Source organism: Rhincodon typus, chromosome 5 (genome assembly GCF_021869965.1).
Source record: "Rhincodon typus isolate 14 chromosome 5, sRhiTyp1.1, whole genome shotgun sequence".
NCBI lineage: Eukaryota > Metazoa > Chordata > Chondrichthyes > Orectolobiformes > Rhincodontidae > Rhincodon > Rhincodon typus.
Window position 1 is genome coordinate 60,435,644 of NC_063336.1, and position 24,299 is coordinate 60,459,942.

Here is a 24,299-nt window from a genome sequence, read left to right on the forward strand (position 1 = left end):
TTTTTTTGAAAGGAAGCTGCAGCACAGAAGGATTTGGCAGTCTGCATGTGTAAGTCACAAAAACTTAGCATCCACATTCAGCGGGTAATAGGAAAAGCAAGTAAAATTTTGGTGTTTGTTTCAAAGGGTATCGTTTATAAAAATAGGGGAGTCTTGCTGAAACTATGCAAGGCCCCAATAAGAACAAATCCAGAACATGGTGAATAGTTTTGGTCCCCTTATCTAAGGAAAGATATACTGACTGGAGGGATCTTCTTATGAGGAAAGGTTGAAGCGGTAGGGCCTATACTCTTCAGAGTTTAGAAAAATGACAGGTGACTTTTTTGAAACATGTAAGTTTCTTAGAGGGCTTAACAGGGTAGATACTAAGAGGTTATGTGCTCATGAGGGAGATTTTAGAACCAGAGGGCATAATCTCAAAGTAAGGATTTACCCATTTAATGAGATAGCAGGAGGATCTTTTTTCTCTCAGAAGGTAGCAGATGTCTGGAATATTTTACTACAAGGGGCTGTAGAAACTGGTCATTAGGTATATTCAAGGCTGAGGTAGGCAGACTTTCAATTAGTAAGAATCAAGGGTTATGGTGAAAAGCAGTAAAGTGGAAGTGAGGATTGTCATGATCTCATTGAATGGCAGGGTAGACTCAATGGGCTGAATTGCCTACTTCTGCTCCTATGCTCTATATTCTTATGGTCTAAATTATTAAACTAGGCAGAAATTGAGTAAGAAAACTGTCACATTTTTCCCAATCCATTTTAACATCCTGTGCAATGTTCTGTGTCTTCTCTCTGGCACATTGTAGTATCTGCCAGATTGATAGTTTGCATGTGTAATTTTGGCCACAATGAGTACTTAACATTTTTTTCATGGAAGTCCCCAGCGTTCCTGTCAGAATGTCAATTTTTATTTAATTTGCTGACAGAAAATAAGCTTCCAGAGCTGTTTAGAGTCCAGCTTTTGATCAGAGTGACTTTTAGTTGAGTGATTATGAGGTGAATTGATATTTCACTTGTCAAAATGATTTTTTTTTGATACTTTCTTGTTTTTATTTGAGTATTGAAACAAACCTTGTTTCAACTGTTAAATTAATTTCACTTTATGTAATATTATTAATGGTACATGAATGAGTTACCCCAGAGGGATTTTCCTGTGTTTGAATCTTTTGGAATTGGAGTGATACAGACAGAGGGAGACAAGGCACACTAGGCAGTACAGGAGAGTTTCTGGCATAACTTGTAGCAGAGATTATAGCCAGATGTGTGTATATCTTGAAATATCCTCGGAGTAGAACTCCAACATTCTGCAGTTCCTAAATTCTGGCCCCTAAACATGGCATTTCCCATTTTTACAGGATGGGAATGACAGTGGCAGGCCTTCATGCAACTCTGGAGGCAGCTGGTCATTTCAATCATCAACTGATTCAAATGAAGTTGGGTTTTCTTTGCTTTGAAAAGTGAAACTTCAAATATGCAGACTCGGTAAGTGCAAGTCTGAGCTTTGTAGATTTTTTTGGACAGCTAGCCAACTTCTTTGGAGAGGTGAGGTAAACCCATGGATCTGATCCCAGAACTCTGGGCTGCTTCTGTAATCCTGAAGCAATTCTGTTTCACACGAATTGTCTGTTTCATATAGCCCAATTTAATTCCCCAGCTAACTGGTTTGAAATCTGCTTGGAGATGTGATACCTTTCTTCCATGTCATTGTATTTAACTACTGTTGGTTCTTTAATTTAAATGATTTACCTGAAAGCTGTTGCAGGACTTTTTTTATTGTTTGTAGATAAAGTTGGTTTTGCTGTTCTACCTTTTAAACTGTACAATCACTTTAACTGTTTTAAATGTTGACTTCTTCAGCAAGTTTTTTTTAAAAAGAATAGTATTACTTTCTTTACTTTGATAACAGAGATGAATTGCTAATAAAGCTTTGTCAGTAAAATGCTTTATTGTTTTAATAAATACATTTTTACTTCAATTTTCTTATTTACTTGGAATATTTCTTTTTATTGATTAATTAAAGACAAAAAATTCTAAGTATTTAAGAATTCTTCTCATATTTGTGTTGAAAAATTATTTTATAATATTTAAGAATCATTGAAATGCTTTAAATGCTTTCTATCTTTTAATTAGCTCTGTAGTTGGAGGAAAGGACTTTCTGAAGAAGGGTCCAGACCCGAAATGTCAGCTTTCCTGCTCCTCTGATGCTGCCTGGCCTGCTGTGTTCATCCAGCTCCACATCTTGTTATCTCAGACTCTAGCATCGGCAATTCCTACCATCTTTAACTTGTGCTGTTTTCCCCTTTTAGGGTTTTCATGGCTTTTTAAAAATATAGATGATGTGTGCAGTTTCTGCTATTTTCTTGAGATACTTGTGCTGTTTTAAGTGGAATAAAGTGGTGTTGTGCTACTATCATGGCTTTGCAAATATTTTTGGTTGCAGTATTAAAATATTCTTTTTCATTAAAATACTGAGTTTTAGATACTCTTGTTCTGCCCCTAATTTTTCTTATTCTCATTGGTCTTTGATAAGAGATGTCTGGAGTGTTAAATAAAAATTGTTTGCTTGCAATTTTAATCTGACTGTTGACCGAAACCTGGGGACTTCTATTACTGGGTTGCTGCTGTGCAACCAATTTCACAATCATCCATTATCACAGTAGGATACATTCCATTTTACAGTTTGGCTGACATCTTCAGGTGGTTAGAGATTGTTTGCCCTGGGACTTTAAATGAATTTCAATGCTTGTTTTTCTAAGGGAATGTGCACTTGAATGGACTGTTTGTTACTTTAAGGTATTATGTAGTTGAAGAATGTACATATAATAAATGGGTTTTTTTATGTGGGTGGTTTTTTTTCCAATGCAATGATTTCTGTACTGATTTCCTACAAGTTTATTTTATCTCATCTCTACATGGGTACTGTGGTGCATTCATGATGGATATTAGCTCAGTTGGCATGGTGAGTGTAAGGACAAAGGGTAGTGGGTAGAGGGGCATAAGTTGGCATAGAGAACATAAGGGGCCATGGGGTTGATTGGAGGAGCTAGTTTAGCATGGATGTTGAATGGGGAATGTTGACTGTGCAAAGGGTGTGAGAGTTGAGACCTGGAGAGATGATTTTTGCTTTATCCTTTTTAAACTTCAGCACAGTGTTGGTGCACTCAGGGAGGCCTTCAGTGTGGTCAACCTCCACTGACTTTGACCTTTACACTTGTTATGAAGTTATATGGCCTGAGTCTCAAAAGACGTTCCTACCCTAGAATAAAAATCCCTATTCCTGGCGCATGTTTTTCCAGATCAGATTTGTGGAGGATGGAATGTCCCAGCTCTTCTAACCCAGAAGTGAATATCCAAGCTTGCGGCTCACGTGAAGTAATGCCACATGCTACAAGTTGCCATTAAAGCAAAACCCATTCACAAGCACAGAAGCAGTGGCTAAGGGCATTATAGTAGCCCTAAACTTTTCTTATGGATCATTCATTACAGGCAAGATCAACCATATTGGTTAATCTATGCTACACAGATGCCTCAAGCAAACCCAGGCTACCTATTTGATTAAGCAACTAATTTTATCTCCTCACCATGGATATTGATTAGAAGCATGAGGCTGTTGTATAAATTTTGTGAAAGTGCCACAATTTTCCAAAAATCATTGGGTTTACACATATACCACCATTTGAGTTTGATTACACAATACCATTATCGATATGAAATGCAAAGGATCCTATTCTCAGAATGTACAGTTCATTTGCAATTGTTGGCACTAAATTATCTAAGTCACTTCTCATTTCCAGATCATAATGTCTCAATTTCAAAGCAGTTCATGTTCCTACCAATCCTTGATTGATAAAGAAAAGTCACAAACAATCTTCAGAAGATCTAGCTCTTCACAACTTTCAGCAGCCAGACCAAGATTATAGAACTTCTCTTGAATGCTGATACACAGCTTCAGGCACCTGAAAAGATGGTGGTGGTTATGTTAGAATTCAGCCTGGCTAAGATATTAACAATTGTCACATAACTGCCCACTGTGCAAACGTAGCAACATTAAATGTTGGAGGAGAGAGGTCTTCTGACAGTAACAGTGCAACCAAGAAGACCTGAAGGAACCCGAAGAGACTTCAGAATAGACCAATGCTGTCTGCAGAGCACTAATTAATAAAGGGGACCTTCTCTGAACCTGAAAATGTGACAACTGCATCAGCAGAGCTGACTGTATCTTTTTCATAATATTCAAAACACATCTTTCACAACAGCATTATAAGTTTTCTACTTCTGAACGTACTATGTTAAGCCTGGCCTTGATTATATTGAATGATGGAGCAGCCATATTGGTTTCTGCTCTTATTTCTAGGTTGGTAAGTTTTTAGTAATGGATGATAGAAAATATTTTAGACTAAGAACCACCTGTACATTTTATCCAGCCTATTGAAATCATTTTGTTTAGGCGGATATGCTTGTGGACCTCAAATGCCCAATTACAGTAAATTTATTCTTATTTGGCACCAATGGGCCCAGGACTGAGCCAATTGATCAAATATTCCAGACAATCAGGAGGTCTACATAAACAATGGAAAAACACATTATGTAATGGAAATGTAATACAGAGTGGTTACACATCACTGTTGTACTATATTTATAGCATAAATCACTTGAATAATAATGCAACTTTGCTTTAAATAAAACTTGCTGGCAGAGAGCCTTCTAACTCACATCCTCAACTGACTACATGGATATCTTGTTATTTGAGGATAAATTGACTCGAAATTGAATCAACTGTTGATATTTTGTGTGGCCATTCAATTGGACAACAAGTATATATACACGGAGGTAAATAAATTTGAAAAAACCCTATAATAACTGGACAAGATAATACAGTAAACTTCACGGTATTTGAGGTATACAATTTTTGCTGGTTTATTGAGTGTGCTGGTTCATAAAGTGCCGGTTAAAGAAAGTTTGGTGTACTTCACATTTTGCACTATATGATGTTGAACAGAATGAGGCATTGTAGGCACACATCCATCTCCTGAACATGAAGTGTTTATTTAAATTTATTTTCATGCTGAATTTCACTGCACAAACTGAGCACATTAGGAATTCTGGGACGTGGTCTGCTCAAGTTGACTCATTAAAAGGAAATCATTATTATTAGTATGTCTGCCTTCAGTTCATTTTTTGTGATTGAAAATTTGGAAATATATTTTAGTAGTCTATCATTGTTGACACTTTGCTCACTGCATTATTGAGGTTGCTGCTGCCTTTTAAAAGATGCCATCCAAAATGGTGAAGATGGATTCCATTTGGAGTTCTACACAATGTTGCCTTAGTGGATAAGAAAAGTGAAATAATGAAAGAACAAGAAATACAGGTGCACTGACACTTGAGACAGTTTGTTGGATTTCATTTCATTTATACTACACAAGACAGACTAATGCAGTTTCTTCGTTTGCTACAGAAACATCTGGAAGATGTGAAGTTTACTGCTGCATGATGGTTTCATGCTAGCAGTTGCTTCAAATCCCCACTGGGGATATCTGCCACTTCAAGTAATCATCAGTGCGCATACATGCCAAGGAAGTCACAACATTAAGCCTGAAACAGGCAAGGCTGTCACCACTTTCCTTTTGGAAAGGAAGAATCAGCAAGACAGGATGCAGCATTTTCACCAGGTGGCATATTTCCTTTGAGTACAATGGCCTGCAGGGTTATGTGGACAGATAGGTTCATCATTGTTATGAGTAGAAAAATAGCTTGCATTAAAGCACACTTCAGTCTGACCACTGGAAGATTATCATAGAAGCCAATATCACTGATCATTGTGATATTTTGTTCATACCTGTCATTACTTCATGGATTCTCATTTAGATCTCCCACAACACACATCCGGATATAGGAGCAAGTTACTGCGGATGTTGGAATCTGAACTGAAAACAAGAAGTGCTGGAGATCACAGCGGGTCAAGCAGCATCCATAGAGAGAAAGCAAGCTAGTGTTTAGAGTCTAGATGACTCTTCATCAGAGGTGAAGTAGAGTGGGGAGGGGGTTGTTGGAGTGGTGGGGGAGAAAGGTTGTTAACAGTTCAGATTAAGTGATCGGAATGTGAGAATAGCAGAACAATGGAGTTTCTAACTGCCACTGGTGTTGGGGCGCAGGGAGTGGGGGTGACAGAGAATGTAAAAAAACAAAGCTAAAAGAAAGGGAAGGAATGGGTTCACAGTTTGAAGGTGTTGAACACAATATTGAGCCAAGACATCTGGGTATGTCAGAGAAAGCCTGACCTCCTAGCCTCTGTTTCACTCGGCATGCTAGTGCACTGTTAATAACTAGGAATTGGCAATAGTGCTTTATTAAAAGGTTAGGAAGTGTTGCACTGCAATGATATCCTCATCTGATGTAAAGTTTGTGATTTATATTTCAACATCGTTACTGCAGACTTTTGATCTTTGAACAAGTAGCATGTGGGTTTTGGTCTGTGTGTTTGCAAGGGTTTAATGATGAACTTGTCAGTATTCGTGGAAGCATAGTTTTTTGAAACCAGTATGGGAAAGATAATGGCACACTAATGGGAATTTGTTTGCATTAGGACAGCTTTACAAGCAATCAGAGCAAACAATAAAGAACATTGGGATAATTTCAATTTAAAGCAAGGTTTTTGGTTTTGCCTAGGGGAAAGCTTTTGGTTTCAGTTTGTAAGCATCTTGGGTTGAAGTTGGATTTCTCTGAAAGAAGGGAGTTATTTCAGAAAAGTTAGGAAATAGGTCATCTCAGTCTATGGATCTTGGGGTGGCAGGGATCTCTGGTTATGTTGGTTGCTTTCCTGAGACAGTGGGAAGTATAGATGGTGCTGGTTTGCGTGATGGACTGGACTATGTTCACAGCTCTCTGGTTTCTGGTGGTCTTGGGAAGACCAGTTTCCATACCAAGTTGTGATGCATCCAGATAGAATGCTTTCCATGGTGCATCTATATAAATTGGTAAGACTCTTTATGGACATTTATGCTGAATTTCCTGAGCTTCCTGAGGAAGGAGAGGCATTGCTGTGCTTTCTTGACTGTAGTGTCAACGTGGGTGGACCAGTACAGATTGCTGGTGATTGAAATTCCAAGAAATTTGAAGGTCTTGACCATCCCCATCTCAGCACCATTGATGCAGATAGGGAAGTGCCCTCCACTCTGTTTTCTGAAGTCAATGACCAGCTCCTTCATTTTTCTGACATTGATGGAGAGATTGTTGTCTTTACACCATTGCATTAAATACTCAATCTCCTTTTTGTACTCCATCTCATTGTTGTTTAAGATATGACCTGCAATGGTGGTGTGATCAGGAAACTTGTAAATGGAGTTGGTGCGGAATTTGTCCACACAGACGTGTGTGTATAAGGAGTACAGTAGGGTGCATAGTATGCAGCCTTGTGGGGAGCCAGTGTTGAGGATTATATTGGAGGAGATGTTGCCTGTTCTTACTGACTGCAGCCTATGGGCCAGGAAGTCGAAAATCCAGTTACATAGCGGGATCAGAGATCTAGGTCCCTAAGATTGGAGATGAGTTTGTTTGGAATTATGGTGTTGAAGGCAGAACTGTAGTCAACAAGTAGGAGCCTGACGAAGGTATCCTTGTTATCCAGATGTTCCAGGGATTAGTGTAGGGCCAAGGAGATGGTGTCTGCTGTGGACCTGTTGCACCAGTAGGCAAATCGCAAAGGATCAAGGCAATCTGGGAAACTGGAGTTGATGTGAGCCATGACTAAACTCTCGAAACACTTCATAATTATGGATGTCTGAGCCACTGGGCCGCATTTATTGAGATACGCTGCATGATTTTTCTTTGGCATGGGAATGATGGTGATCTTCCTGAAGCAGGTGGGGACTTCAAATTGTAGTCAGGAGAGGTTGACGTTGTCTGCGAATACACCTGCCAGGTTATCCGTACGGGGTCTGAGTGCACGGCCAGGGACTCCAACTGGACCGGTTGCTTTCCGTGGGGTCACCCTTAAGAAAGCTGATCTAATGTCAGCGGTGGTGACCATGCGTACAGGTGCACCTGAGGCTGATGGGACAAATGGTGTTTAATGGCGCCCATAAGAAATGTGTGTACACAGTGCAGCTGGTTTCATTGTGGTTCAAACTTTAGGTACATTCAACACTCTATCACCTGTTTTATGAAATGTTATTGTAAAAATTGTCGACTTTTGTTTCATCTCTTGAGAAATTTCAGGCTGGTCTGGATTTGTGTTGCTAAATTCTTTCAAAATCATTTATACAATCATCACAATGACGCAGAGAAACTCTTCTCCTCCTGTCCTATCACCACCACCACCCCAATAGTCCCTGCCCCACTTCCACCCCACCCCCACTCCCGACCATCAGTTCACGTTTTCCTACTCCAGTTCTGCTGGCACAATGCCAACATTATCTTTTCCCTCCAAACTCACATGTCCATACTTGGCATTAACAGCATTAAAATTGACATGGATTAACTTGCTCATTCTGTCTTGTCCTTCTCCATTGATATATCCGTCCCTCCTTGTAAAATGTTTTGCCTGTGCTTAGTTCTTTCTGCAGGCTATGGCTAATAACTCATTGGAATTACCATTGCTCGAGCCTCTTGCCTGCTGTGATGTTGCTCCCCGAGGGAATGAAGTGCAAAACTACTATGACAACTCCCATTCACATCAGTAGTCCAGTTCTGGAGCAGAATCATCAGTTTAAAGCCAAAATTGGCGCTGATTTTTATCTACACAGGCAGACAAATAACTGGACACTGACCTCAGAATACTAAAAAGCAGACCATCAGCAACAGAAGCAGCTGGTTGGTGCATATGTCTGTTGGCTGCTGATACCATGTGGAAAAATGCCTCTTTTATTGCTGTAAAAAGAAATTAAAATGCATAAGGATATGTTTACAAATCTAAATTACAGAGAAGATTAAACAATTCCTGTTACTTTGAAAATGGGAAATTGTTTTTGTCATAATTCTTTTCTTCTCACCCTTAGAGTGCCAATTCAGCAAACCTGCATGATTCTTATTAAATCTACTGAAGAGCTTGAGAATTTAAGTAAGACAAAAAGAATAAATATTCTAGAACATCATGTACACAATGTGCTGACAACAATCTAGTACTACACTCCAGATATGCTCAAGTCATTACAGGCTTACAAATCTCACGTTGTAAACAGCTTGGATACTATCCTTTGGCAATGCAAACATAGAAAGAGATATTGTCAATAGAAGCTTCTAAAAAGGACCTACAAACTGGAGCACTTAAGGACACTTATAAACACTTTACTCCTTGGTGGTTTTACATTATCAGGCTTTGCCAAATGATGATAAGCCTGCCTCTTAAAAAGTCATTAGTATTCCTCCAGATTTAAACAGCTGTCAGTTCTGATATTCTTCAGGTGGGCATGTGGGAAAGATTAGCTTGTGTTTATAAACCCAATGTGTTGGTAAAGGACCTACTCATGTGGAAACTCCTTCAAAAAGTTGTGAGTTGGGCCTGAAAATCTCCCACACTGTATTGCTAATCGGAGGCAGCCTTGAATGATGTGAAATGTTGACAAAAATGTCTGTAGTCTTATTAATATCAGATGTACTTGGATCAAATAAACTTACAAAACCCACAGCCCAGATGTGGAATGACAATTCCATGGTTAAATAAAAAAAAATGTTTAAAAATATGTGAAACGTTTCTGCTGCCTTTGATGTAACCATTATTGTATTGTTTGTTTTAAGTCCAAGTCATCCATCTGAGGTAAAGTTTCTCTTGGCAGGTTATCCTAGCTTCAGACAAATCCAAAATCTTAGGACATGTTTATCATAGTGATAAGCACCAAATACCAACTTTACAACCCAAAGTTGTATTTTTGCAGCATTTCATCAAAGTAATAATCCTTTCAAAAATAAATGGGTTCCATTAGAGAGAAAAAAAAATGATCTTACTTTGGTTGTTAAAAATCGGCTTTTATGTTTGGGCTCTACCTTGTTATATTTCAAAGCATGTTGTAAGTTTTAAGGCTGTTTTTGATGATAATGGGAGGGCACTTTATTTATGTAGCTCAAAATTTTGAAGTAGTGTTAATGATGTTTGATGAACTTACATGCATAACAGGTTCAGAAACGACACTCAGATAATTCTGAAGAAGGATCCCACTGGACCATGAAGCTACTTTTTTGTAATGCATTGGTTATGGTTTCTCAGTATTGGCCATGAAACTTTAAAGAATTGTAAGCTTTGATTTAGATTCTTTTCTCTCTGAACTAAATTCAATTCTTTTCCATGTGAAGCATGAATTTACTTGGTATTAGTGCTGCTAAATATAAAACGAGGGCATCTAAAGTTGCAGGCAGAAATTTTTTCCTAGCCCTACAACCTTGCAGATCTTTCCAGCAATTTATGAAGCTAATAAAAAACAATGGCCCTAACATTGATCTTTGTGGGACAAAACTGGCCTCCAAGTCGACTCATTGGCAATATCAACAACATAATCACAGAGATGTACAGCACGGAAACAGACCCTTCGGTACAACTGGTCCCGACAGACTAGATATCCTAAATCAATCTGTTCCCATTTGTCAGCATTTGGCCCATATCCTGTAAACCTTTCCTATTCATGTAGCCACCCAGATGCCTTTCAAATGTTGTAATTGTACCATCCTCCACCACTTCCTCTGGCAGTTCATCCATACACACACCATCCACTGTGTGAAAAAGTTGCCCCTTAAGTCCTTTTAAATCTTACCCCGGTCACCTTAAACCTATGCCCCCTAGTTTTGGACTCCCCTACCCTGGGGAAAAGACCTTGGCTATTCACGCTATCCATGCCCCTCATGATTTTATAAACTTCTATAAGGTTACCCTTCAGCTTCCGATGCTCCAGGAAAAATAGCCCCAGCCTATTCAGCCTTTCCCTATAGCTCAAACTCTCCAATCCCAGCAACATTCTTGTAAATCTTTTCTGAACCCTTTCAAGTTTCATAACAAAACTGGAAAGTATCTTAAATGATATTTTAAAAGCATTTCAAAAATTTTGTAAAAAATTAGTTCTCAGCTATCAATATGTGGTTTCCAAGTACATGATTTGACCTATTTTAAATAATGGAAAAATGCTAGATTTTTTCCAATCCATAGGCAAGTTTCTCACATTTTGCAATCTTGACAAATTGCTACCACTGACACTTAACTTGGTTAAAGTGGACCATAAACTGTGTATATTGTAAAATCTGAGGTTTGGGCTGAATGGCCTGTTTCTTCACAGTGCATTCTATGCAATTCTAAATTACCTGCTGGAAATTTGACTACTTGAATATACTAGTCAAAAAGCATGAAAGAAAAGGACAGCAGAGAGACTTTGCGTAGGAGCATTCTGGGAAAAGTCAGATCAGTCACCACGACAGAAGGCACAGCATCCAACGGAGCATGGCAGAGAGTGGTAGGAGCTTGGAGCATACTGCCAGGGGTGGTGGTCGAGGCAGATACCATAGGGGCATTTAAGGGACTGTTAAATAAGCACACGGATATGCAAAGAATGGAGAGGTATGGAACAAGGACAGGCAGAAGGGATTAGTTTAATTTGGTAACATGGTCGGCACAACATGGTCAGCTGAAGGGCCTGATCCTGTGCTGGACAGTTCTATGTTCTTTATTCTAAGAACAAAAGAAAGAGAGGAAAGAAATTCGTCATGAAAACAGGAAGCTCTTAATTTGAATGTTCACATGTCAGAACAATCCAAAACAAGCAACAACTGGCAAGAGAATCCGAGATTGAGGGCTGAATCTCACTCCCAGTAGAGAGTCACACTCACAGGCAACGTTTCATTGGAAATCACAGGCACACAACCCATAATTTTAATGGTAAAAAACTCACAGGTTATATACACACATTGTTCTCCAATGTACACACTTGAGGGCATCAGTTCTGTTTTTGCTTCTGCTTTAGATGTATTGACATACCAGAATAAAACTTACATTCCGCCAGCATTTATATGGGTGCTGCTGGCTAAACCAGTCATGTTCTGCTCTGATGCTAGTCCAGGTAAAGAAAATTTATCAATAGAAATTATCTAAAGAATGATTCTGAGGATTTCAAATGATGGACCTGTGATTATTTCTTTTAGTGTAGCTGAAGGAAGAGAAAAAGAGCTTGGAGAAAATAGAGAATAATGATAGAAGAAGAAGGAATAAGAAATAGAATACAGCAACTTCTAATCGGAATTTGAATCTTTGCTTATCCTACTGATAAAAATCATTGCACAGTACAATGGTTTTAATCAATGTAACCACTTTGTACAAAAAAAGTAGATTGTCTTTCCTCATGAGACCATCATGTCTGCACCACATCACATGCCACTTCAAGTCCAAAACTGTTGTTTGCAGAGTCAATGAGAACACACAGCCAGTGTGCTCAGACTGCCTACATTTTAAAATGACTCTTTTAATTAGATGGCTTCACTTGGAAATCAGTTAATACCAGGAAGACATTTTTAAAAACCTTTTCCAAAGGAAGATTATTGTTGTGTTAATGATCAAAACAGCCAGAGGTGACATGCACCACAATATAAGCTTTGATTTGCAAAAATATTAGCAGAATGGTATGAGAATAGGAAGTGTTAAGAAAACTCAGCAGCAACCTTGGGTTAAGATTTTGAATCCAATATGAGTCTTCTTCTCAATTCTGAAGACACATCATATTGGCTTCAAAATGTTAACTGTGTCTAATTCTGCAGATGCTGTTGGGTATGTTTTGTTTCTTCAGTATCTTCTGTTTTAATTTTGGATTCCCAGCATTAACAGAATTTTGCTTTTATGTTACCATAATGGTAATTGTGCTTTTTTAGCAAGGATGGTGTGGTTAGTTGTTTTTAACATTTGGAAACCACTTTCTTAACCTACAAGAATGTGCATAACCCTTTGATTAACAGACTGTTATGTCAAAGTCACAATTCAGAATCTTAAAGAAACGGCTCTGCACCAGTATACTGCATGGTGATCTGCAGCTAGGCTTTGCAAACGTGGTCCTTTATTGCTCTCTAGTCTTTCTCAGTTCTCAGGACCTCAGATCCACAGTCACATATTTGAAAACTTCCCAGAACATCAGTTTCACTGCAGAAGACTCCCCGCTTTGTTCTTGCCTCAGTGATTCTGACGGATTGTTGAACACTAGAAAGTAGGACTAAATTGAAAGTTAATTTTCTGTTTGCATGTTATAATGATTTTCCTGAAGAGACTCCACTCATTTGCAAACTCACCTGGATCAAAAATAGAAGAAGGTGGAGGCATGTCAGCTTCCCATACAATGGCACTCTTTGGTGATTTAATCCTCAACTGAGCCAACTCTCTTCAACCAGCGTCCCCTAGCCCTACTACTCAATTACGATTCTGTTTACATTGCCGATAATTTAATCATAGCATTTGCTAAGCTGTGCAAGCCTTCAGATTTGCCAAATGTGTACAATAAATTGTTGTGATATTGGCAGTTTCAATAATTCTAGCAGTCTCTTGAAGCAATTTACTGAAATTAGTTCTTTTGCACATAGAAATTACATGGTGTCTTTATTACCAATAGGCCAAGGGTGTACTGCATGAGTGAGATAGCGTCGTACAGCAAGGGAACAGATCCTATGGTCCAATTTGTTCATCAAATCCTCTAAATTGTAGTGAATTTCATCTACATGTTAAAAGGAAAAATGCATCCACTTTAGTCTGTCAAGTCAGTCATGGCCACAAAACAGATTTCCCAATGAATCAACTGGCTGGATTTTACCAGTCCTCTAGGGAAGAGCTGGGAGTGGATTGGAATTGGGGTAGGGGAATTGGTGGTGCCTGTAAAATGCCTTGGGTAGGTAAGGAGATGAAATGCCCATCGACTCTCAACCCCCTTATCATTTTACCAGCAGGAGACAAGATGGATGGCAGATACCCACCTTTGATGACAGGCCAGTTGAGCCACTTAGGTGGCTAATTAAGGAATCATAGTTGTTGCCATTGCATTTTACTTGAAGTGGACTGACCCTTCACCACATGAGATGACTGTCTGGTGAATCCTGGTGGCTTCACTGTCAGTTTGGAGAGAGGTCTGGTTTTCATACCTGATGTCAGTGTTTCCAATTATACTGACTAAATTCCAGCCAATAATTCTACAAGTGAAAAAATAAAGAATCTCTTCGTGCTCTTGTAATGATGGTAATTGACTGCCTGAGAAAGTGGTCTCTTTAATTGAGGCTCAGCAGAAATTTGGTGCATGTCTAAGATTTCAACAAGAGCTCAACCACGCTCACTTCACAATTTATAGATTATGGAGATGTACTTGTCAGTACAAAAGCCCAAACACTTTCTAAGAGAAAGCTGTTAGAGAGGCAAAAAGCTAGGAAGTCCAAAATGTTTGCGAAATTATAACATTATCTAGAAATTGCTTGCCTCACATCAAATAGTTGGACAAAATAAAATCAACCAAACAATAAAACAAAGCACCCTCTGTTCTTTCAATCTGTAGGTAAACATTAGGTAACGCCCAGATGTGTCTAAGTAGAAAAAGAACAAATGTAGACAGAATTGAGGGTAAGCCAAAATTACACCTCATGAAAGGCAGAGCGAGCCCATTATCTGAAATCACTTATTTAGTTTATATAATTTTGTAAATCCACTCCAACTCAAATTATATACTCAACAATTACTATTGCACATTGTATAATATGGAATGGTCATAAATGCTTTAAAACGTAGTAAAGATTTCGGCACGTAATCAGTTGCATTCTTACAATAGAGAATACAGATGGAGAGTGTGAAGATAAAATCCAATACCAGGGTCCTGTGCTTGAACAAGGGGAACTACAACAGAATGAGGGAGGACTTGGCTAAAATAGACTGGAAGCAAAGATTTTATGGTGGGACAGTTGACGAGCAGTGGAGGATTTTCAAAGCAATTTTTCAAAGTGCTCAGCAAAAGTATATTCCAATGAAAAGGAAGGACTGTAAGAAAAGGGGTAATCTGCCATGGGTGTCTAAAGAAATAAGGGAGGCTATCAAATTGAAAGAGAAGGCATACAAAGTGGCCAAAAACAGCATGAAACTAGAAGATTGGGAAAACTTTAAAGGTCAACAGAAAGCCACAAAAAGAGCTATAAAGAAAGGTAAAATAGAACATGAGAAAAAACGAGCACAGAATATAAAGACAGATAGCAAAAGTTTCCATAAATATATAAAACGAAAAAGAGTGGCTAAAGTAAACATTGACCCTTTAGAGCACGAGAAGGGGAATTTAGTTATGGGATATGATGAAATGGCCGAGGAATTGAACAGGTATTTTGTATCGGTCTTCACAGTGGAGGACACTAATAACATGCTAGTTATTGACAAAGAGACGAAGGTAGGTGAGGACCTGGAAACAATCATTATTACGGAAGAGGTAGTGTTGGGCAAGCTAATGGAGCTAAGGATTGATAAGTCTCCTGGCCCTGATGGAATGCATCCCAGGGTACTAAAAGAGATGGTGGGAGAAATAGCAGGTGCACTGGCGGTAATTTTCCAAAATTCGCTGGACTCTGGGGCAGTCCCAGCAGATTGGAAAACAGCAAATGTGATGCAACAAGGTGCAGGGCTGGATGAACACAGCAGGCCAAGCAGCATCATAGGAGCAGAGAGGCTGACGTTTCGGGCCTAGACCCTTCATCAGAAAAGGGGGAGGGGAAGGGGGTTTTGAAATAAATGGGGAGAGAGTGGGAGGCGGATGGAAGAGGGATAGAGGAGAGGATAGGTGGAGAGGAAACAAACAGGTCGAAGAGGCGGGGATGGAGCCAGTAAAGGTGAGTGTAGGTAGGGAGTTAGGAAGGGGATAGGTCAGTCCAGGGAGGACGGACAGGTGAAGGGGGCGGGATGAGGTTGGTCGGTAGGAGATGGAGGTGCAGCTTGAGGTGGGAGGAGGGGATAGGTGGGAGGAAGAACAGGTTAGGGAGGCAGGGATGAGCTGGACTGGTTTTGGGATGCGGTAGGGGGAGGGGAGATTTTGAAACTTGTGAAATCCACATTGATACCATTGGGCTGCAGGGTTCCCAAGCGGAATATGAGTTGCTGTTCCTGCAACCTTCGGGTGGCATCGTTGTGGCACTGCAGGAGGCCCAGGATGGACATGTCGTCTGAGGAATGGGAGGGGGAGTTGAAATGGTTCGCGACTGGGAGGTGCAGTTGTTTGTTGCGAACCGAGCGTAAGTGTTCTGCAAAGCGGTCCCCGAGTCTCCGCTTGGTTTCCCCGATGTAGAGGAAGCCACACCGGGTACAGCGGATGCAGTATACCACATTGGCAGATGTGCAGGTGAACATCTGCTTGATGTGGAAAGTCTTCTTGGGGCCTGCAGAACACAGTAGTATAGAACTGTCTGGCTGAATGCAGTATAAATATTGGGTTTACATTTGAATTGGTACTGATGCAATTATTCTGAAAAGTGCAAAATGAAAAGCTTCAACAAATTTTTTTTTGTGTACTAAAGTACAACAAATACCAAGTTCGGATAGCAACAATATAGTTCAATTTACTGGTAAATTAAGAACAGGGAGATTTCTAATGGATTTCTTCAAGAATATATTAAATCCAAGGTGATGCCAGTTTTCATTTCCAAGTGTATGGACAATGATAAAGTGATAAAATTGAACAAAAGTTTATGTGAGATTGAACAGATCGGTAATAGGGTCACTTATTTAAATTGTGCCCCTTGCTGAACTCGGTCTGAAATGGGCAAATTTATTTTATTTTTCAATATGATCTTTTGATGTCACTATATTGTTTCAAGAGATGACTGCACTATAAACAGTACCCACTTAAAAAAAGCTTGCATTGTCAACCCACTTAAGTGTGTGCAGCACTAACATAAAGTGAGAAGTTGTCCTTGTGTATGGTTTCAGTTTGGTGTGCCTTTATCCCACACCAAACAGGAAAAGATGGATGAGGAAATAGTGAAAATATGAATTGCCAACATATGGAATAGATGTCCCAATGGCTTTTGCAAGGAACACAGCTTATTAGTGTGGGGCGCATTCAGATTCTGTATAAGTGATGAGATGAAGAGGTGCCTGCAAAGAAATAACATCCACATTGTAATAACAACAGAGAGGTCTACTGCCCATAGTTCAAACTTTGAAAGCATTCTTCAACAAGAAAACTACCACAAAGAATTAAAATATGTGTGTTGATCCAACAGATGTCTTGTATGGTTTCATCATCAAATCATGGGAATGTATTGATGCACAAACATTATAACTAAAGTATTCTTACAGCAGACCAAAGCAAAATGCTGCTAATGCTATAATTAGTATTTACATTGGAGTAAGCTCACCATTTAACATAATGTTGACGGGTTCTCATGCCACCACGACCACACCTCAGACGTACACTGTATTTACACCCGAGTGTATATTGTGGTTAACTTCCGATGGCTGTTACCTTAGAAGAGGTAGCAGAAAGCTATACCTTATGAAGGGTGCAAATCTCTTACCCACAGTTTGTCTTTTTCTTCAAGGAACCACTCCAAAACCCAGGTGTGGACTCCACTCCACATCATCCCTCTATCCCGACTGTGCTCTCAGACCTGCCAGATGAAAGGTCATTGGGCTTCCATTCATCCGACATAAATAGGCACAAGGGGCGTGGTAGACCCAAGCAAAGATTCCAGAAGGCAAACAGGCCCTTGGGCCCAAACTGGTCCATGCTGACTTGCAGTGAATGTACTTCTAATCCAAACTCTACTGGACATATTACACTCAGCAGAAATTTATAGAGACGGGTACTTAGCTATAAGTTCCTTAGTAGAGCAATTTATGTAAAAGTGGCTAGTTAAAAGCATTCATAACCTTCATTCACACACGTATTGCAGTAATCAAATAGACAGTCCCAGTAAAAGTTCTTTAATGAGTTAATACACCTCAATCTCCCATTTAATCTCCTCATATTATTACTCATACTATAGTTCATTCTCAATGGATTCAGTCATACCCACTGCCTTTGTACTTGTTATTACAACACATATGCTCTGTGTACTCTTTGGCTCCTCTCCCCTCTAAATGCTCAACTATGAGGCGTTTGTCAGTGATTACAGTACTTTTGCTTCCCCAGATCAGAACCAAAATGCAATACAACTTGTAATTTATTGCATCTTATGTAATTTTACAAGTTTTTTTCATATTTGACCTTTTACAAGGTATTAACAATTCACTTTTATATTGCCTTTTCATTAATATTCGAGTACATTTTAGACTTGAATGATTCTGCAATCATCCACTTCAATCATTCTTTGAAATGCATCTCTATTTTTTCAATAAAATGAGTGAACAGAAGAATATTGTGCCATAAAAATGCACCATGACCACCAGCTGATCTTATAGACAGTGATGCATCAAAGTTTGTACTGTAGTCAAATTTAATTACATATGTTCACCATTGAAATTTACCAGGAAGTTCAAAGCTGTTTCTATAAATAGATATTAATATTTATATGAAAATGCATATGTAAACTATCGCTGAGCTCTACAGTGTCATCTCACAAATTTTCACTTGCTACTTCAGATGTAGCATGCAGACATTGCATGGCATATTAGCCTATCATCTTGGATTTCCAATATGGGCTCTCAGCATTAGAAGTTTGAATTTTTGCGTCTAGTACCATTCTTATCTTATCACTTAATGGAAATTTATGAGATACTATGTGTCTTAAATGTATATGATGACATCCCATTTACGTATACAGCAAATATTTCTGCAGAAGTCAACATGAGAATTCTGAATTTTCTTTGTTTCACTGGAAAGGAATCATCGTGTGGGGTATTGTAATTTCTGAAACCCAACATATATAATTCAATACTACTAATTCAATACTCCTGTTGGAAAATTTTTGGCATAAATTTAATTCTTGTCCATGGTTGTGTCAGATACATTTATGGAAGTACATTTGTTTTCTAGCCTTCAGGAACACTGTATGCTGCTATCTTCCAGAGCTGTCATTTATGATTTTTGCTGATTTCTTAAATGGATTTAGGAGGTTAGAAAGCCCATAGATTCCTGCTGCTGTTATCAGTGCTAAAGTCCTGGGGAAGACATTAACCTGCCAGCATCTTTGATGTTCGGTTTTTGTTGTCTAAAATCAGTGATTACATCTAGGTCTTGCTGACACCATGTCATCGTCTTTTTGACAATAAAGGTATGATGAATTTCATTTTAAACTAATATTCCCTAGCATCATATTACAAAAAGTCTCACCTTCACGATTGTGACATACATTGTCAGAGTGAAATAAGACTTTAAAAGTAAAGAAGTACATTAAGAAAATGTAACTAAAATGTTCTAAATGGAGGTAGTTTTAATAATCCAAAGATTTAGAAATTATTCTGTTTCAACCTATCCTCATGGACCGGAAAGATCACAGCTTACAGGACCCAAAGTTCTGCCAATAATTTAATATCAGTCAAAGGTGCTTTGAAGTTTTTATGTTACTAGTTTGCAAATACTTTGATATTATAAAAAAATGTCAACATCATTGCAGGCCTTTTAGGATACATTAATCTACTTATGTTAATAAAACTATTTCTTTTAAGAGAACTGGTGATTTTTAAATTGTTAACAGTGCCATATTTTCCAAACTTTTTGGATGCAATTCCAGGAGTAAAATTATACCAATTACAGTTACTGAAACTTGGAATCTAATCCTTTATAAAGAAGGCAGAGGATTATACATACATTGGAAGAATTCAATGACGATAAGGCCCATTTAAGTTAGATTTAACATTCTTGCAATATCTTCCCTCTTGCCTTCCACACTATTTCAGATATTCCCCTCTCCTCTTTCCTCTCTTTCCTCTTTCCCTACCTGTGTATTTGCTTAAATCCTGATACATCTCTAACTTTTCTGGTTCAAAGAAATAGACATTGACTGGAAATAATGGACGAAAATTAGTCCCTGCCAATTTTTGGGACCATTTGTTACTGAGGAACCCGACTAATTCATTTGTACACCTTCCAGCTCTTTTTAAGAGCAAGTGATCATATCACCTCTGGGTAGAATTAGGAAGAATAAGCTGAGATTTCCAAACATGCGTTGATGGATCACTTTTTAGGGAGATCCCAGCATGATTCGCCATGATTCGCAATAGCAGCCATACAATGCATTGTGTAGGAACAAAGATTTACAATATGGTTGGAAGAATTGGAAAGGCTATCCAGTAGTTTGGAAGTTTGCATCACATACAGATAAGGTGGTTAAGAAGGCATTTTAAAAAATTAAGATACACATATCCACGCATTCCTATTTGCCTTTTTCCCCACTGTAATCTATATTATTTTCTCAGACACGTCTTGATACTCAGATAATTGAAACAAAGTTACATTCTTAACAAAGCATTGGCAATTACAATTTTTCCCTCCACTATATGAACAATTGTTAAATGGTAAAGCTAAATAGGGAACTTCATGAAGAAGCCTGGCATTTTGTTTTTTTTTTACTTTTTCTGCAACGGCTAAGGGGTTTTGATCAGAATAAACCAGAGATAGATAAGAATATTTAAGCACCCAGAATAATCCCCACATTGTTTTATTATTCAATAGCATCTCTTTTAATGTTGATGTATTGTGCCACGCACATGATCTTGTAATAAGGCCGTACCTACCTCAAAGATATTAGCAGAAATTGCTAGCTAAATTTGCCAATGACCCACAGATAGGAAACTGGGTTGTGAAGAAGACATAAAGAGTCTAAACAGGGATATAGATAGATTCTGTAAGTGGGCAAAGATCTGGCAAATGGAGTACAATGAGAAAGAGTGTGAAATTATCCAATTTGATAGAAAAAAAAAGAAGTATATGATCTAAATGTGGAGATTGCAGAAGCCTAAGATGCAGAGAAGTCTGGTGTCCTCATGCATGACTCATAGAAGGTTAGTAGGTAGGTACAGCATGTAATTAGGAAAGCTAACAGAAATTAATGCTCTATTGCAAGGGGAATTGAATGCAATAGTAGGGAAGTTATGCTTCAGTCATACAGGGCATTTGTGAGACTGCATCTAGAGCATTGTGTACAGTACTGGTCACCGTACTTATGGAAGGATGTTAATGTGTTGGAAACAGTTGGGATAAGGTTTACTCGACAATACCTGGAATGAGCAGATTGCCTTGTGAGGAAACATTAGACAGGTTAGGCCTGTATTCTCTGGCGTTTAGAGTGTTAGAGATAATTTAATTGGAACAGGGGACTTGACTGGGTGGATGTCAAGAGGATATTTCCTCTTATGGGACAATCTAGAACTAGAGGTCAGAGTTTAAAAATAAAGAAGTTGCCCATTTAGAAGAGATGAGGAAACTTTTCTTTCAGAGAGCTGAGTCTGAATTCCCTTCCTTAAAAGACAATGGATGCAGAATCTTTAAATATTTTTAAAGCAAAGCATAACCAGAGGCATAATCAAGAATCTATCAGGGATATGCAGGAATGTACAGTTGAGGTTAAAATCAGATCAGCCACAATCTCACTGAGTGGCAGAGCAGACTCAAAGGGTGGAATGGCACACTCTTGTTTTTTGTCCGCATGTTCGCTTTGGTAAAATAAAGGGCAGTCAAGGTAGGTTAATTGATCAAAACAGTTTGCAGTCTCTCAAAAGAAGCTTGGCAATCCCCTGATCATGCTTAACTTTCACTGGACCAAAGGTACCACTGAAGTTTGATACAACCTCACAACAGAAACCACACATGCCCAAGTATCTCAATTTCTCATTTAGTTTCAGGAGCAGGTAATGCAATGGAAGCTTGTACTTCTGCTCTTCTTGATAGCACTTGTTTTTGCCCTACTACATACCCTAGGCAGACTACTCACGCTTTTGAAAATTCACTTTTGGCAAGGCTAAACACTAAATTGGTTAATTTTCCAAATAGAATTTCTGTTTTTTCCCCAAGTTTGATCTTCCAACTCTCAATATATAGTGTTTCATTAAGTTTGGAATTTGCCTTGATTAATCAGTCTTTGTAAATTGTTTGTGACACATCTTAGCCAAAGTGGCATTACGACTGTGTTCCCAAATTCCAAACAAATGCCATCTAGAAGTTTGCTGATGACACCACCGTGGTAGGACGGATATCTAATAATGACAAGTAAGAATACAGAAAGGAGACAGAGGCTGAATTGATCTTTCTGCGGTCTATGCAGAATCAGGTGAACCATCAAGTTTAAAAACTAACATAGTTACTTTGACTTGAATCAATTAGATGGTATTCAAATATACATTGGTTTCTGCTTTCACCTTGACCTGTTTCTCTGGATCTAAATGATAAACCAGCTTTTTTAAGTACATAGGGGAGGATTTTCCTACATTTACATCAATTCTGGTTAAATATATACACCTTGGTTTATCTTTACACATTCCTTTAGATTCTGAGTAGCCTTATTGGGTCTTCTTATTCTGCTGCATCAGAGTAAGAAAGCATGATGTATAACCTTCCCTAATACTTCATTGTAAGCTAACCAGGTAGCAAATGGATCAATTTGGAAATTGTCTAGTCCTCCTTCTGCCTCATTCTCACCAGACCTTTCATTCTCCACTGTCCTTACTGCCTGATATACCATGTATGCTATTCTCCTCCCAGTGGTGACCATAACGCCTAGGAGCAGATGCAAACCATTCAGCCAATCGAGTCTACTGTGCCACTCAATGAGATCATGGTTGTTCTAATAATACTCAACTCCACTTTCCTGCCATTTCTATATATGCCTCGATTCCCTTAATAATTAAAAATATCTCCCTATTCTCAGTCTTGACTATACTTTGTGACCCAGCTCAACAGCCTTCTGTGGTAAAGGATATCATAACCATCTGAAAGAAGAATTTCCTCATCTCTTTCTTAAATGCTTGACCCCTTATTCTGAGATGATGGCCTCTAATCTTAGACTTTCCCATAAGGGGAAACAACGTTTTCATATCTACCCTGTCAAAATCTTGTGTATTTCAATAAGGTCACCTAAATTCATTCTTCTATATTCCAATGTGTACAGGCGCAACCTATACAACCAACTACCTTTTTATGACTCATGGTCAAGGACTCCCAACTCCTTTTGTTCCATAGCTTTCTGCAGTCTTTTTCCATCTAAATAATATGCCGCTCCTGTATTCTTCCTGCCAAAAGGCATAACCTCACATTTCCCAACATTATATTCCATCGGCCAAGTTTTTGTCCACTCGTTTAACCTATATCCCTCTGCAGATTCTGTGCCATCCTCACTACTTGCCTTCCCACATATTTTTGTGTCAACCACAAACATGGCTATAGTACATTCACTTTCCTCATCAAAGTCATATATTGTAAATAACTGTGGCCGCAGCCCTGATCCCTAGGGCATACTATTAGTTACATGTTTCCATCATGAAAATGCCCTCCTTAACACAATTCTCTGTCTTCTTCAGTTAGTCAGTCCTCTTGCTATGCCAAACACCATGGATCTTATTTAGTAAGTTAATGTGTGGCGCCTTATCAAATGCCTTCTAAAAATCCAAATGTATTACATCTGCTGCCTCCCTTTTATGTATTCTGCTTGTTGGCTTCTCAAAGAATTCTAGTCATTTTGACAGGCACAACTTCCCCTTTATGTGGTATTGTTTGAACATATTGATATGAATACCCAATTCCCCTTCTGGCTATCTGGGATGCCAAACAAACAATTTGCTTTGCCAATCCTATTTGAACCTCTTAACTGGGCTTCCAACAGTTCACACTGGAAAAGCAGTAAAGCTAAGACATCATCCTCTGGTTGAAATATTCAGGATATGTCAAGCCTTGTTACCCATTTCTTCATGGTTGTCTGCGATGCTCTAACATGTTCTTGAACTACTACACAGGCTCCCATGAGCCAGACCCAAAGCATGGATGAATAGTCTAACATGCAGGGTTCATCTTTCTGTTCTAAACGTTTTTCTTTGACTAGCTTCAGAGAATCTCTTATCTTGTGTCCCCAAAAAATTCAAAAGAACCAAGTCCAGTAGATTCAATCCATGAGTCTCAGGTGGCAAACAACAAATTCCTGTCCTTTGTTCCAGTCATGATCATTCTCATGACAGCATGCCTTGAGCATTATTTTGAAGATTTGACAATAACATTCTCAAGCTCCTCATGTCTGCAGGTGGTATGCTGAAGACTTTAACTGTTATTGCCAAACAACTCATAAGTTTGTGAAAAATTTAGACATGACGTTCGAACTTTGATGCAACTGGATGTCTAATGGTAGTCCGTATTGCATGAAGAACTAGGTTAATTTCAAAACACTATCTTAACAGTAATTGTCCTCAA

The 24,299-nt window shown here is 38.7% G+C and overlaps 1 long non-coding RNA gene across 1 annotated transcript in view; it reads left to right on the forward strand.

The window, feature by feature from the left end:
* The window catches only part of LOC125483176, a 115,945-nt gene extending 113,481 nt beyond the window's left edge, over positions 1–2,464 (forward strand). Inside the window, exons 2-3 of the long non-coding RNA XR_007262129.1 lie at positions 1,353–1,479; positions 2,128–2,464. This is a non-coding gene — a long non-coding RNA (uncharacterized LOC125483176). The remainder of the gene's footprint in view (positions 1–1,352; positions 1,480–2,127) is intronic.
* The last annotated feature ends 21,835 nt before the right edge of the window (positions 2,465–24,299 follow it).